The sequence below is a fragment of the Xenopus laevis genome, chromosome 1L (genome assembly GCF_017654675.1).
Source record: "Xenopus laevis strain J_2021 chromosome 1L, Xenopus_laevis_v10.1, whole genome shotgun sequence".
Lineage (NCBI taxonomy): Eukaryota > Metazoa > Chordata > Amphibia > Anura > Pipidae > Xenopus > Xenopus laevis.
The window spans coordinates 190,243,902-190,256,769 of NC_054371.1; positions in this window are offsets into that span (position 1 = coordinate 190,243,902).

Genomic DNA, 12,868 nt, shown 5'->3' on the forward strand with positions numbered 1-12,868 from the left:
TTTGAGAAATGGATTTCAGTGAAGAATTCTTCTGGAGAAGCACTATTAACTGATGCGTTTTGAAAAAAACATGTTTTCCAATGACAGGATCCCTTTAATATACACAAGCAGTGTTTGTATCCTTTTAGGCAAGTACCAAGTTATATTCCAACCAATTTCTTAACCTCTAGATGTTTATTTACTAATGGAAATACACCCTGAGATCCCATAATATCCTGTAAGAAAATTTACTGCAGTGGTATATTTTACCAAATCCTACCATAAATAGTTTCTGGCTAGGTACAGTATGTTACAAATTGTGGAACTTACTCCATAAAAGGTTGCTTACTTGTGTAGGGCTTTGCAATTATTTATAATTGCATATGCATCATACAACAGGTAGGACCTTTTAAAGATTCAAATGAACCTTTTTTTAAAACTTTTGAATAATATCACGTCCCAAATGAATCCCTACTGACATGGTAAAAGCACTTTAGGAGTACAGTACATGAAGTCCCAACTGAAGTGCATATTTTGCAATATTAAGGGGCCGATTCATCAAGAGTCGAATATCGAGGGTTAATTAACCCTCGATATTCGACTAGGAACTAAAATCCTTCGACTTCGAATATCGAAGTCGAAGGACTTAGCGCAAATGCTGCGATCGTATGATCAAAGGATTATTCCTTCGATCGAACGATTAAATCCTTCGAATCGAACGATTCGAAGGATTTAAATCCAACGATCGAAGGAATATCCTTCGATCAAAAAAACTTAGGCAAGCCTATGGGGACCTTCCCCATAGGCTAACATTGACTTCGGTAGCTTTTAGCTGCCGAAGTAGGGGGTCGAAGTTTTTTTTAAAGAGACAGTACTTCGACTATCGAATGGTCGAATAGTCGAACGATTTTTACTCGAATCCTTCGATTCGCAGTCGTAGTCATAGTCGAAGGTCGAAGTAGCCCATTCGATGGTCGAAGTAGCCCAAAAAATGCTTCGAAATTCGAAGTTTTTTTACTTCGAATCCTTCACTCGAATTTAGTGAATCGGCCCCTAAATGTATTTATCTACATTGAATGCAGCACAGTGAATCATTACTCAATAAGTAATCTGTAAAGAGTTTCCAGAAATAACTGCAATGTATTTTGTCGGATATTATTGTTTACTAATTCTGAAGAGAGAGGGAAATTAATATTAGGAAGAAGAAGACACTGCCGTTCTAACTATTTATATCAGAGTTTAATTTAAAACTGTTCAAACAGTTATATTTTTTGAACTATTATATAGTTATATAGGTAGACATAGTCCTATTCTGGATCAATATATTTTTTTCATATTTTGCCATCTCACGCAGACATTTTATCCAAATAATCCAAATTTTTTTAAAAATGATTTCCTTTTTCTCTGTAATAATAAAACAGTACTTTGTACTTGATCCCAACTAATATATAATTAATCTTTACTGGAAGCAAACCCAGCCTATTGAGTTTATTTAATTATTTAATGTTTACATGATCTTCTAGTAGACTTAAGGTATAAAGATCCAAATTAAGGAAAGATCCGTTATCTGAAAAACCCCAGGTTCCAAGCATTCTGGATAACAGGTGCCCAAATCTGATTTGGGCCACTATTCTGACTAATCTGACACTGGCCATTATTAAGGAGAGCATATCCAGATATTTCAGAGTTCCTTGAACCCCCACTTATGTCTTACAAGCGACCACGTAGTCTGAGGGACAGGCTTGTTAAATAAAATTTGGGCACAATGAAAGTGAGTCCACAGAGGCTTTTGGCTCCCCTTAGGAATGGCATGCACTCATGTGGTAGGTGTAATCAGTGCTCTACCGTAATATGCACCAATGTTTTTTCATATCCGTATACAGGAAAGAAGTTCGACATACAGGGTCACTTTACTTGTAATTCAGAGTATGTCGTGTATATGCTTAAATGCCCATGCGGTTTGGCTTATATTGGTGAAACTATACAACCGATCCGTGATAGGATCAGTCAACACAAATCTACGATTTGAAAGGAGGTATTGAAATTGCCAGTTCCATTTCATTTTCATTGTGCGTGACATTCAGCCCTGAGGTTTCTGGTAATAGAGTCTGTTGCCCCCCCCAAGTCGGGGGGGGGCAACAGATTCTTGTTACTCCAAAGGAGGGAGAAATTTTGGATTCATACATTACAAACACTACATCCTAGGGGACTCAATAGGGAGTATGACTTACATGCTTTTATGTGAATATAAATCTTGTGCAAATAGGGGGGTAATAGGGACTATGTATTGTAACACACATGGAGATACTGTTGTTCTATTTGACTTTGTTAGGTTTGGCCTTGCCATTGGTTTCAATCAGAGGGCTAGATCCTCCCCCGCCACTAACTTTTTTTGGCTTTTAAGAGAGAGAGATTTCCCAAACCAATACCCATTTTTAAAGGCAAGAGACCACTTTTGTTGAAGGGGTGGGTGTGCTACAAACAACATGGAGGCCTAGACTGCTTCTGTGTAAAAGACTAGACAGTCAGGCCAGTGGAATGAGTGTTTTCCTCTTGCATCCCATAAGCTATTGTACATATTTCCCTGGTCTAAGTAAATGACCCCACTTATCTCATTGTCTGTCAAAGCTGAAGGTTTCAACTGTATATTGGATAGGAGGTGTACGGAATAGGAGGTCATAGATAAGGGAGATCGTAGATAATTAGAAATGTGGGGTGGAAGAAAGTGGAAGTATTTATGAGTTGATGGAATTTTAATTTTAGTGCCTTCAAGTGGAATTTGGTAAAGAAAGTGAGCAAAAGTCTTAATAGGACGTGATTTACTTCATTGTCAGTTTAAATCCTTCCATTCATAAAAAACACAGTAATAAACTAGGAAAATATTGAACTCTTTTAATCTTCACATCCTACCCTTTCAGATTAATCGGCTATCAAGATCAACATATGAAAAATATCCTGATCATAATACAAACTAGTTTTGTCACTGCAATAAGGGCATGATTAATATGTTGAAAGCCAACATGCTCTTTATTTTATTATATATTTACAGTTTTTAGCTTGATAGTGAGGCTTTCTGCCTAATGAGAAATGAATATGTATCGCATCCAACCTAATGCTGTCTTATTTAAAGGATTGATGTTATCAGATAGAATTTTATCAAAATAAACAGTGATTTATAGGATGGGTTACCAAGAACTCAAAAAACAATTAATGTGATTCAGATCTATTTTGTAACTACAGTTTGCTGTGCTGTAAATATGATTAATGGGCTCTTCATTAGGTTTCTAATTTCAGAGGTGATGCAAAAAAGACTTTATTTTGTAATAAATTGTGTTACGATGAAGAATGCAATCCAATAGTTTCCAATAATAGTTATATCAAGCTAAATGAATGCCATGAATTATATTATAATAGCAGAGCTTTAAATAACTACAATTAATAGTGTGTTGAGTCTCCAACTCATAAGGGAGTCCAAAGTTCAAAATGCGCAGTACAACAATTCAGCATTCAAATGGGCTCCCATGTGCAGTAGAAACCAGCCACAACCAGCAAATTGCTACATGGTGCTAGTATAGTTAAGTATAAGTAGATGCCAGTATATTGTGTATGGTATTTCAATGGGCACAGTTCTTTACCCTTGTTTGTGTTTAGAAATCATAAATGAGCCCTGCATATAGTATAAGTCATAAAACATAGTTTCTAGTGTGACACTTTGTACTAGAAATATATATTTTATGTTGTCATACTTTCAATAACCATGTCTATCATCATTAAAATTGGTTTAAAGGATATTTAAGAAGAAAGGAGACCAAAATTATTCTTCATTACATTTCAATTCATCTTTGACTGCCTATATTCTCCATAAAATTGCTGTCATGTGCTTATTATTTTGGAAGTGAAAACAAGACATTAAAGATGATTTTATTTTCCCTTTTAACATATATTAAGTAGTACTGCATGCATCACAGATGAAAGTGGACAGCAAAAAATAGAACGGGACATTAGCTCCACTGAACACTTAATCAATTTGCTACTTTATGAATAAAAATTAATTGTAGATTGGTATACATTAATAGTGACCATTTATCTCTTTTTCATTTGTAGCTACCATTTTCCAAGAAAATAGATGTGCAGTGATTGTTTGCTAATGTGGATAGAAAATGAATGACTAAATATTTAAATAAATGAATTAATAACAAGACTAGTTCACTAACCATACTAATTTTGTTCATAGAAGCATTTTTAATTAGTCAGAAACCTGATTTTGTGGGATACTACAAATGCATCCTAATACCAGCTGCACCTCAGCTCCCTTTTCATATTCTGCACCCCTTACAATATCCAGATACAGCATAGGTCATCACACAAAGGGTATGTTGGAAAATCTGCACCCAGCTTAGAGCAACAAGGCTAAGTTATAGTAAGCTCCACTGGGGCAGGGTCTCACTTTCATGATGTATAATCTATGCAAAGAAAACTTTGACTTGGATATAGTTTAAACCCTCTGCAATTTTTTAACTTAAAACATGATTTTTAATAAATATTCCCCTTAAGGGCTGAGCTATTTAATTATTATAATTAATGAATATTCCCCTAAAGGACTGAGATTTGCATTTTTACAGTTGTGTTTTGCATGATTTCATAATTTTTTTCTTGTTCTGGAATTTTCCAAACAAAACCATAAAAAATTAAAATCCCACCATAAATCATCTCTTTTATCTACTTTTATTGCTTTTCCTTTTGTCCATCATGAGCTTTAAGGAAGTGAATTAACTTTTACTAAACATTCTCTTTCTTCAGTAACAAGAAAAATGTTTTGTAGCCTCATGACTAACATTTTAGAAAATTGCTCTCTTTCTGCCCATTTACTTCCAACTGATTCATACAGAGTTTCTTTTTAAAATCAAAATCTTCAATTAACTACACACTGTGCTGTGGTTCCAGAAACTTAAATCTCTAATATTTCACTCTCTGTCCCTTTAGCACTCCGACTCGTAGATTGGTGAAAAAAGAACATTACTGGGACTTTTCCATTACTACTACTGGCAATAACATGAGAAGTATGCTTCTTCGATTCAACATTAAAAGTGATGCCAAGTAACCTTTAAGTCAAAAAATATCAGAAGTAATGAAAAGGTGATATATTTTGTCTACCTAACATAATAGCTAGTGCAATTTATCTCAACATAACAGTTAATTTCCTCTGCTTGTAACATCATCTGACTTGGTTGGAAGGCAGGAGAAGTTTGCTGGAAACCCTAGGGTACATCTGGGAAAGAAGGAGAACACAGAGAAGTCTGGTTTGGCGCCCAAGCTACAGGGTGGGCCACTTAAAGCTATAAAGTATCCCCTGCAGAAACTCTCAACCAGAGTGAAAAAGACTGTCCAAGAGACCAGGAAGATATGTGCTAAGCTTGGCCAGGAGTGCAGCCTGGTGCTGCAGCTTCACAGAGAGACCCAATCATGTTCACAACAAGCTGCTAGCTGACTAGGAGCTGACTGGTATCATGATGGAGTGTGTCAGTGATGTAGAGATGCCTGTGCACTCATATTTGCAAGTTCACAAGCAAACTGGTGAGTGAACCATGAAAAATAGGAAATTGGAAAAGGTACATGTGTGACTCATGTGTGAGGACAGGTCTTGTTTATGCGCCTGCTATGAGCTTTTTGGAAGGTACACACTGCAGGGAAATTAACTGTGCATTTTTTTTATCCCATCCTGAGTCAAACTGTATTTCTATTGTAATGTTTCCCCATTATAAGGAGGCCCTCTTTATAAAATGTCCATTTCCCAGTCTCTTCCAAATTTCCATTAAAAGTGTTAGGTCAAAAGGAGGGTCATCCTATTCTTAGGAAGTGTGCCATCAAAGGGTTGCATTATGATTATATAATTTTAATGTTCTACTATTCTCACAATGGCTACAAACATGCACAAACTTGTTTCTTCTGTCCTAAGGACAGTCCAAACTGCGACAAAATATGTCTAATATAAGCCTCCAATACTTCTATGCTGTATTTTCCATTTTCCACATATTTATAAAAAGCATTTGAGTCTGAACATGAGTTTAAATTAGATCTACAACACTGTGGACATAATTATATCTCTTCAATGCTTTGCAACATCCCTCTAATATAGTGATCTGATGATTGAAATTAGTCTGGTACACCTGAGTCCCATTTCTGACATAAACTGTGGTCAGCCTTTAAATGCCAAAAATAGCTCCCAGAGAGATATATAAAGCTAGAAGCAGCTGATGGGCTAACTTACTCACTGAAGCATGAATATTGTGCCATTATCTGTATGGCAATTAGCATCATTCTTCATATGCAGTGATTATCTGTCTTGTTGTTAGCAATGTTCCTTGATATAAACAACTAGTCAGATATACAGTATACACAAAACTTTGGCACAGTTGAGCTTTTTTATTCTTGTTGCTTTTAGAATCACAAAATATTTTAAATATAATTTAGATATTATTTCTATAAGTATAGATCTGTTGATTATTTAATTATTATTGCTACAATAGCTCTCTTGCTGCAAGAGGCTCATTTGGATGCATCATGGTGTGTGTAAAAAAACATTTTACACTTATGTGTAAAATGTTTAGCAAAATGTTATGCAATATGACAGGGTAAGGGACTGCTTGCATTAAAATTGATCGCTGGGTTAGGGTCAAAAGTGGCAGTTGTGATGAACAAGGAAAAGAAGAAAGTGACTAGAAATAGACATTTACGGTAACACCATTTTTGCAGGTTTTATGGTCTCTAAGTTGCAATAAAACAAGCTTTCTATTTAATACATTAGCAAATCTAAAGGAAACATAATTAAATGAGAATATCTGAATGCACCACACTGAATGTAATTTACACAATATTCGATCAATTCGATCAAGGTCACGCATTTTTACAGTGTAGGTAAGGTTAGCCTACACAGCAAAAACACATCTGTCTAATAAAGAATACATTGGACTTTAGAACATTCTGTAAATTTTTAAGATTCATTTTAGAAATTATTTTTAGCCTGAAGCAAAAGAAATCTAAGTCATTGCTATAAATCAAAAAATGTTATTTGGCAATTAATTAGAATAATACTTAATATTTCAGGTAACCATGGTAACTGTGCCTTTTCTGCTTAGATATCATAACTAGTGTCACAGTGGAACCAAAACAAGAGAAAATGAAATCCCAATATTAATAATAGGATATTAAAGTGCCTGTAGAAAAGGCAGTTAGTCATTTTATCAGTTGTTTTATTATAGCAAAAAATACATTTCCTCACAATTTTCCCGTAAGGGTAAAAATTAAGCTCGGCAGAGACAAATGGATATCGTACATTTCATATTTAATACAGCTTCCTCCCTAATTAAATTAGCAGCTATAATTTAAAAGAACGTATACAGTCCCTGGTATGCTTCCTAATCTATCTGAGATATTATCAACATTATTCTTCAGTTGTACAACAGCTTCATATACAAGAGCTGCTTGCAGAAAAGTACAGAGTTACATAGTTAATTTTGGATGAAAGAGACAAAAGTCCATCGAGTCTGACCCCTCCAAACTAGCTCCTCCAAAATAAGATGTTTCAACAGGTGATGAGTAAATACCATTCACTGATTCCAAATTTGCCATCGGCAATACATTCTGTGTAACCTCCACAAAATTTCATTAATGAGAAAATGTGTCCAAAATTTTTTGCGGGAAAAAAAGCTGCTCCAAAAAAATGCCAAAAGATTCCAATGCATTCAACGCAAAAAAAAATGCCCATCGACTCATTGAAAAAATTGCTGCGAAAAAAGTAGCTATTAAAAAAGTGAAAGTGAAGCAAAATGAGACAGATTTGCTCATTACTAGTTACTGCACTTGGGCAAACTTAGTAGGGTTCATGTATTATGGGCAAATTTGCCCAAGGGCAATAACCCATAGCGACAAAGCAGTGATTAGCATTGTCAGGCAGCTGCAGGTATAACAATGAAAACAAACATTTGATTGGTTGCCATGGATTACTACCCAAGTTAAGATTTGCCCAGTGTTTATAGAGCCTCATTGTCTTTTTATTCACATACAGTACAACATGCCTTCAACATCTTTTACAACACCTATTTCCTTTCTTTGCATTAATTTATCTATAATATATATATATAAATTTATTTATATAAAATAAAAATAAAAATACCACACTCAACAGGCTCAGATTAACTGATTTTAATAGAAAAACAAAAGAAATTCTAACGTTTTGAACAAATCATAGTGATATAGATCCAAAAACATGGAGAAGCACACACTAAACTTGTTTGGCAACTAGCCAGGGTGCTGGTAAATAAGGTAAATAAAGTAACATAGTACCGCACTCAACAGGAATACTTGTGAAAAAATCAAGATTTATTGAAAAGAATCCCAACATTTTTTTTTTCAATAAATCTTGATTTGTATTACAGTTGAGTGCGGTACTATGTTACTTGTTACTATATATATATATATATATATATATATATATATATATATATATATATATATATATATATATATATATATATATATATAATTTATTTTTTTAATTTATTTATTTATCTATATATAATGTGCTTAGCGAAAGCACGCACGGCAAATTAACACCTTTTAGTTGGTGTAAATATAAAAGATATAAAAGTGCTTATACCTTCCTGATGAAGTTTCTTTGTGGATTGTTTTTAATATGTATTATTATAGAGGAATCCATTTGAATATTTAGTTCGTATGGAGTATCCGTGAGTTATGTTTTTACTTGGGTTTTGAGTTATAGTTCTACTCCTAATCAGACATTAATGTGGCATACTAAGTGGCTATATTATTTCAATGATACCTATAAGGATTCCATCTTTTGTAGGCTTTATACACTGCCGATTATGTAACCTGGCTTTTATTCGTTTATGTTGTGTGGGTAAATGTTTTATAAAAGAACTGGATGACACGGAGTTTCAGCACATACACTGAATTAATCAGGTGGTAATATACGGTGATTGGTGTAAGGGGAAATAAATGGGTGTTTCACTTCAGGTGCACTTACCTGATGACGATTCCTTGAGAATCGAAACGCGTCGTAACAAGCATGGCTTAATAAAGTTCTTCCTTTATATTTACATCACCTAAAATGTGTTAATTTGCCGTGAGTGCTTTCATTAAGGACAATACATAATTGGTGGTAAGCACCCGGCCAATGACGGATGGAATGGTGAGTGCCGATGGAACTATACATATATTTATATATACATATATTGATTATAACTGATCACATCACATGACAGCACCATTTATAGGGATGTAATTTAATATATTAATATATTATTAATAACATAAATACATACATACAATATTTTTCTCCTTCTCTTTTGCAAACATTGCCAACTGTCTTTGCCACCTTGATTTATGTAACCTAAAGTAAAGTTTACAACCATTTGAATCCCCAATCTTCAGTCTATACAAAATTCTTCCAAATACATTTGAGAGTTCACTCTGCACATTCAGTATGTGAGCTCTGACATCTCTTTGCTGACCCATTAAATGTGACATTCAACATAGCATTCCTATAATGTCATTTAAATGTTTCTATTTAATTGCACAAAATTACAGTTTCAACCTAATCTTCCTCTACATTCCAATACAAGCTCTTTACTTTGAGGAAGGATGCTCTCTTAGCACATTCCATGTCAACAGAGATAAGAGAAATTATTTATCAAGTTCTATAAATTATAGTGTTTCCTTACCAGCATAATCAACTGAAATATCATTTAAATATCAGATTTAAGTATTAATTTCCCTTTGTGTCATTGGTAATTATATATTGATGAGGAAGGGGGGACTAATTGGGGCTAGAAGGGTTTATGGGATGGAACATATAAAAAATATAAAAAAAATTCAAGAAAAGGGATAATGTATTGGAAGGATTACTCTGTTCTGCTTCTATTTCATCTACATAAATAGGGCATAATGTAATAAAAGACAAAAAGTTGCTACGGGTAGTGATGAGCAAAAAATGTCACAGTACACAATGTACAGATTTGCTGCCAACCTCTGTGTTTCGCTGGTGAAAAATGCATGTTATTTTGCCTTCTCAATATTTATTGGTAGCCCCAATGCAGAGATGGCATGAGAAAAATGCCCATAGACTCTAATGTAGCTAGCTACAAAAATTACATGCAATTAAAAAAATTGTTATGCAACGAAAAAGTTTTTGCAAATTTTTCTGTGAAACAGGACAGTGAGAGGAGTCTGATTACTCCCAGACAGTGTTCTGAGTTTACAGCATTAATGAGCATGCCATCAATACAGATAGTAAGTGAGGGAACACAATCAGGCTTAGGTGGAAAGATGATTAGGTCACTTTTTATTAGGGTGAGCTTGAGGTGCTAGGCAGCAGTTAGAGATTTGAGTCTCAGTTTCAGCCATTAATGAAGGGGTTGATACTTGGGTACAGATACCAATCAAAGTCAGAATTGGCATCAGCTGAGAGTGGTCAACTCTATCAAATGCACATAATAGGTCAAGATAATTTGATTCACTTTGCCAAACCTTTAGGTTTGGCAAAGTGAAGATCATTTGTAACTCTGAACACACTCAGGCCACACTCTACTATGTTTTTAAAGAATTAATCCTGAGGAATGTGTTTAAAGTTGACCGATACTGTTGGAGAGGGATGCAGAAGAATATTGAATATAGAAAACAAGCATTGTGGGCTGGATTTGTTATTGTTTATAAAAGTACTGTAGTACTGATTGGTCTTTGATAAATTAGATATAATATTAGATATATTGATTATAACTGATCACATCACATGACAGCACCATTTATAGGGATGTAATTTAATATATTAATATATGATTAATAATGTAAATACATACATTCAATATTTTTCTCCTTCTCTTTTGCAAACATTGCCAACTGTTCCTTTAGGTTTGGCAAAGTGAAGATGACAAGGCAGAAATGAGGTATGATAATAGAAATTTATAACTGGTAAAGTCTGCTCAGGTGCAAGATTTCCTCCACATACGCTCCGCAGATTTTGTACAGGAGTGTAAGAATTTGTTTTGTGAATTCAGCCAGGGGAGTGTGTTTTGAGTATGAGTATGCTTAGCCAATGGGGAGGATAGTATGTGATTATACTCAGTAACCACGGTATCAGGATCAGAAATCTCCCTAAAGAAGGTATATGATACGTGTATTCCGAATTAAGACAGTGGGGGAAGGAGCAGGTGGGGAAAGAGAGTGAAAGATGGAAAATGTAACCAATTATGATTAGAAAGGGGGAAGAGGTCAATGTTAAAACCAGAAAGAGTTTTAGCAAAGACTCGATCCAGAAATTGGCCATCCTTATGAGTAGGGGTGTCCACTGCTGGAGCTCAAAGGAGGAGGTTAGGCAGAGAACAATAGAGGGCTAGGGTTGTGAAACATCATCAATATAGAAAAAATCACAAAGAATGATTGCAGGGTTATCAGTACAAGGGAAGAAAGAGAGGCAGGTGTCAAAGTCAGAAAGGAAGATAGCACAAGAGGAGGCTGATGGGGATCTGTAAATGACATCCACCAGTACAGTGAGAGATCTGGAGGCCTTGCACTTCAAACAAGCTGAATGAGAAGGCTGGAATAGGTGTGAACCAACAGTAAGAGGAGAGGAGAATTCCAAATACCCCACCAAATCCAATGGTTTGGGGGGGGGTGAGAAAAAGAGCTCTGAGAAAGTAAAGCCAGGATTCCATTAGTGCAAGAAGATTAAATGATGTAGAGTAGTTGCAAGTAGCTTTAAAGTGTATAAGAGCTGGAGTATGTAGATAGGAGCAGGGAGAAAGATATGTAAATAGAATACTGACAGACAATAGGAGGGTTAACGTAAAACACTACCTTGGGGAGCACTGTGCATGTAAGTAGTATACATGTAATTAGCTTTGCCATTGCTGTTTTATTTTTCTTCATTTGGCTTCAGGAGGAGGGTAGGATCCTCAGAAGATCCTCCATCAGTAAATCGTCTAACATTGTCATCAGCTCATTAATCTCAATAGCAGACAGATTCTCTATGATGGCTCTCCCTTGTAGCTTGTTGAACTCCTTGTTAAACACATCCAGATCTTTAGTTACTTTCAGGTGGAAATTTGCTTGTTAATGATAAGAGAGCCTGAATGTGTGCTTTACAAGTATGGGACGGGTTATCCAGTATACTCTGGACCTGTGGTTTTCCAGATAATGGATCTTTCCATAATTTGGATCTTGATACCTTAAGTGGAGTCTATGAAGTCCATGGGAGACAGCCTTTCTGTAATTCGGAGCTTTCTGGATAATGGGCTCCAGATAATTGATTCAATGCTTGTCTATATATTAGGCCAACACTATTTACACTAAGTTATGATTTAGAGCAAAACTGACAACTAACAGACTGCCCCTTAATGAGGGCCTATAAATTACAATTAAGACATCTTGAGGATTTAGCTTCTCAGTCTTTTTATCCATCTACAAAACAATGTCATCTAGTGGATTAGTCAAGACCAAAAATGGACTCCAGTTCATTCTCCATTCTAAGCTGCCAAACATGACATTTGGCTTGGTGCTCTTGGCCCATATTATCAAGGGTCCAGACCCAGGTCCAGGTCATTTCAATCAACACCATATTGTTCATTTTTAGTGATGGGCGAATTTGCGCGAAAAATTAGCGAACAGGCGCCGGCGCAAATTCGCCGCAAATCCGCGCCTGCTGAATAAATTCGCCCATCACTATTCATTTTCAAAGGAAATAATTTTTTGTATTAGTCAGCCAAGCTTTAAACACTGTAAAGCAGCATCTAGGCTGGGGGTATAATAAGACAGATCTTTTTTTCTTAAAAGTGCTGTGAAAATTAGCAATTAATAGTATCATAGCATATAATGA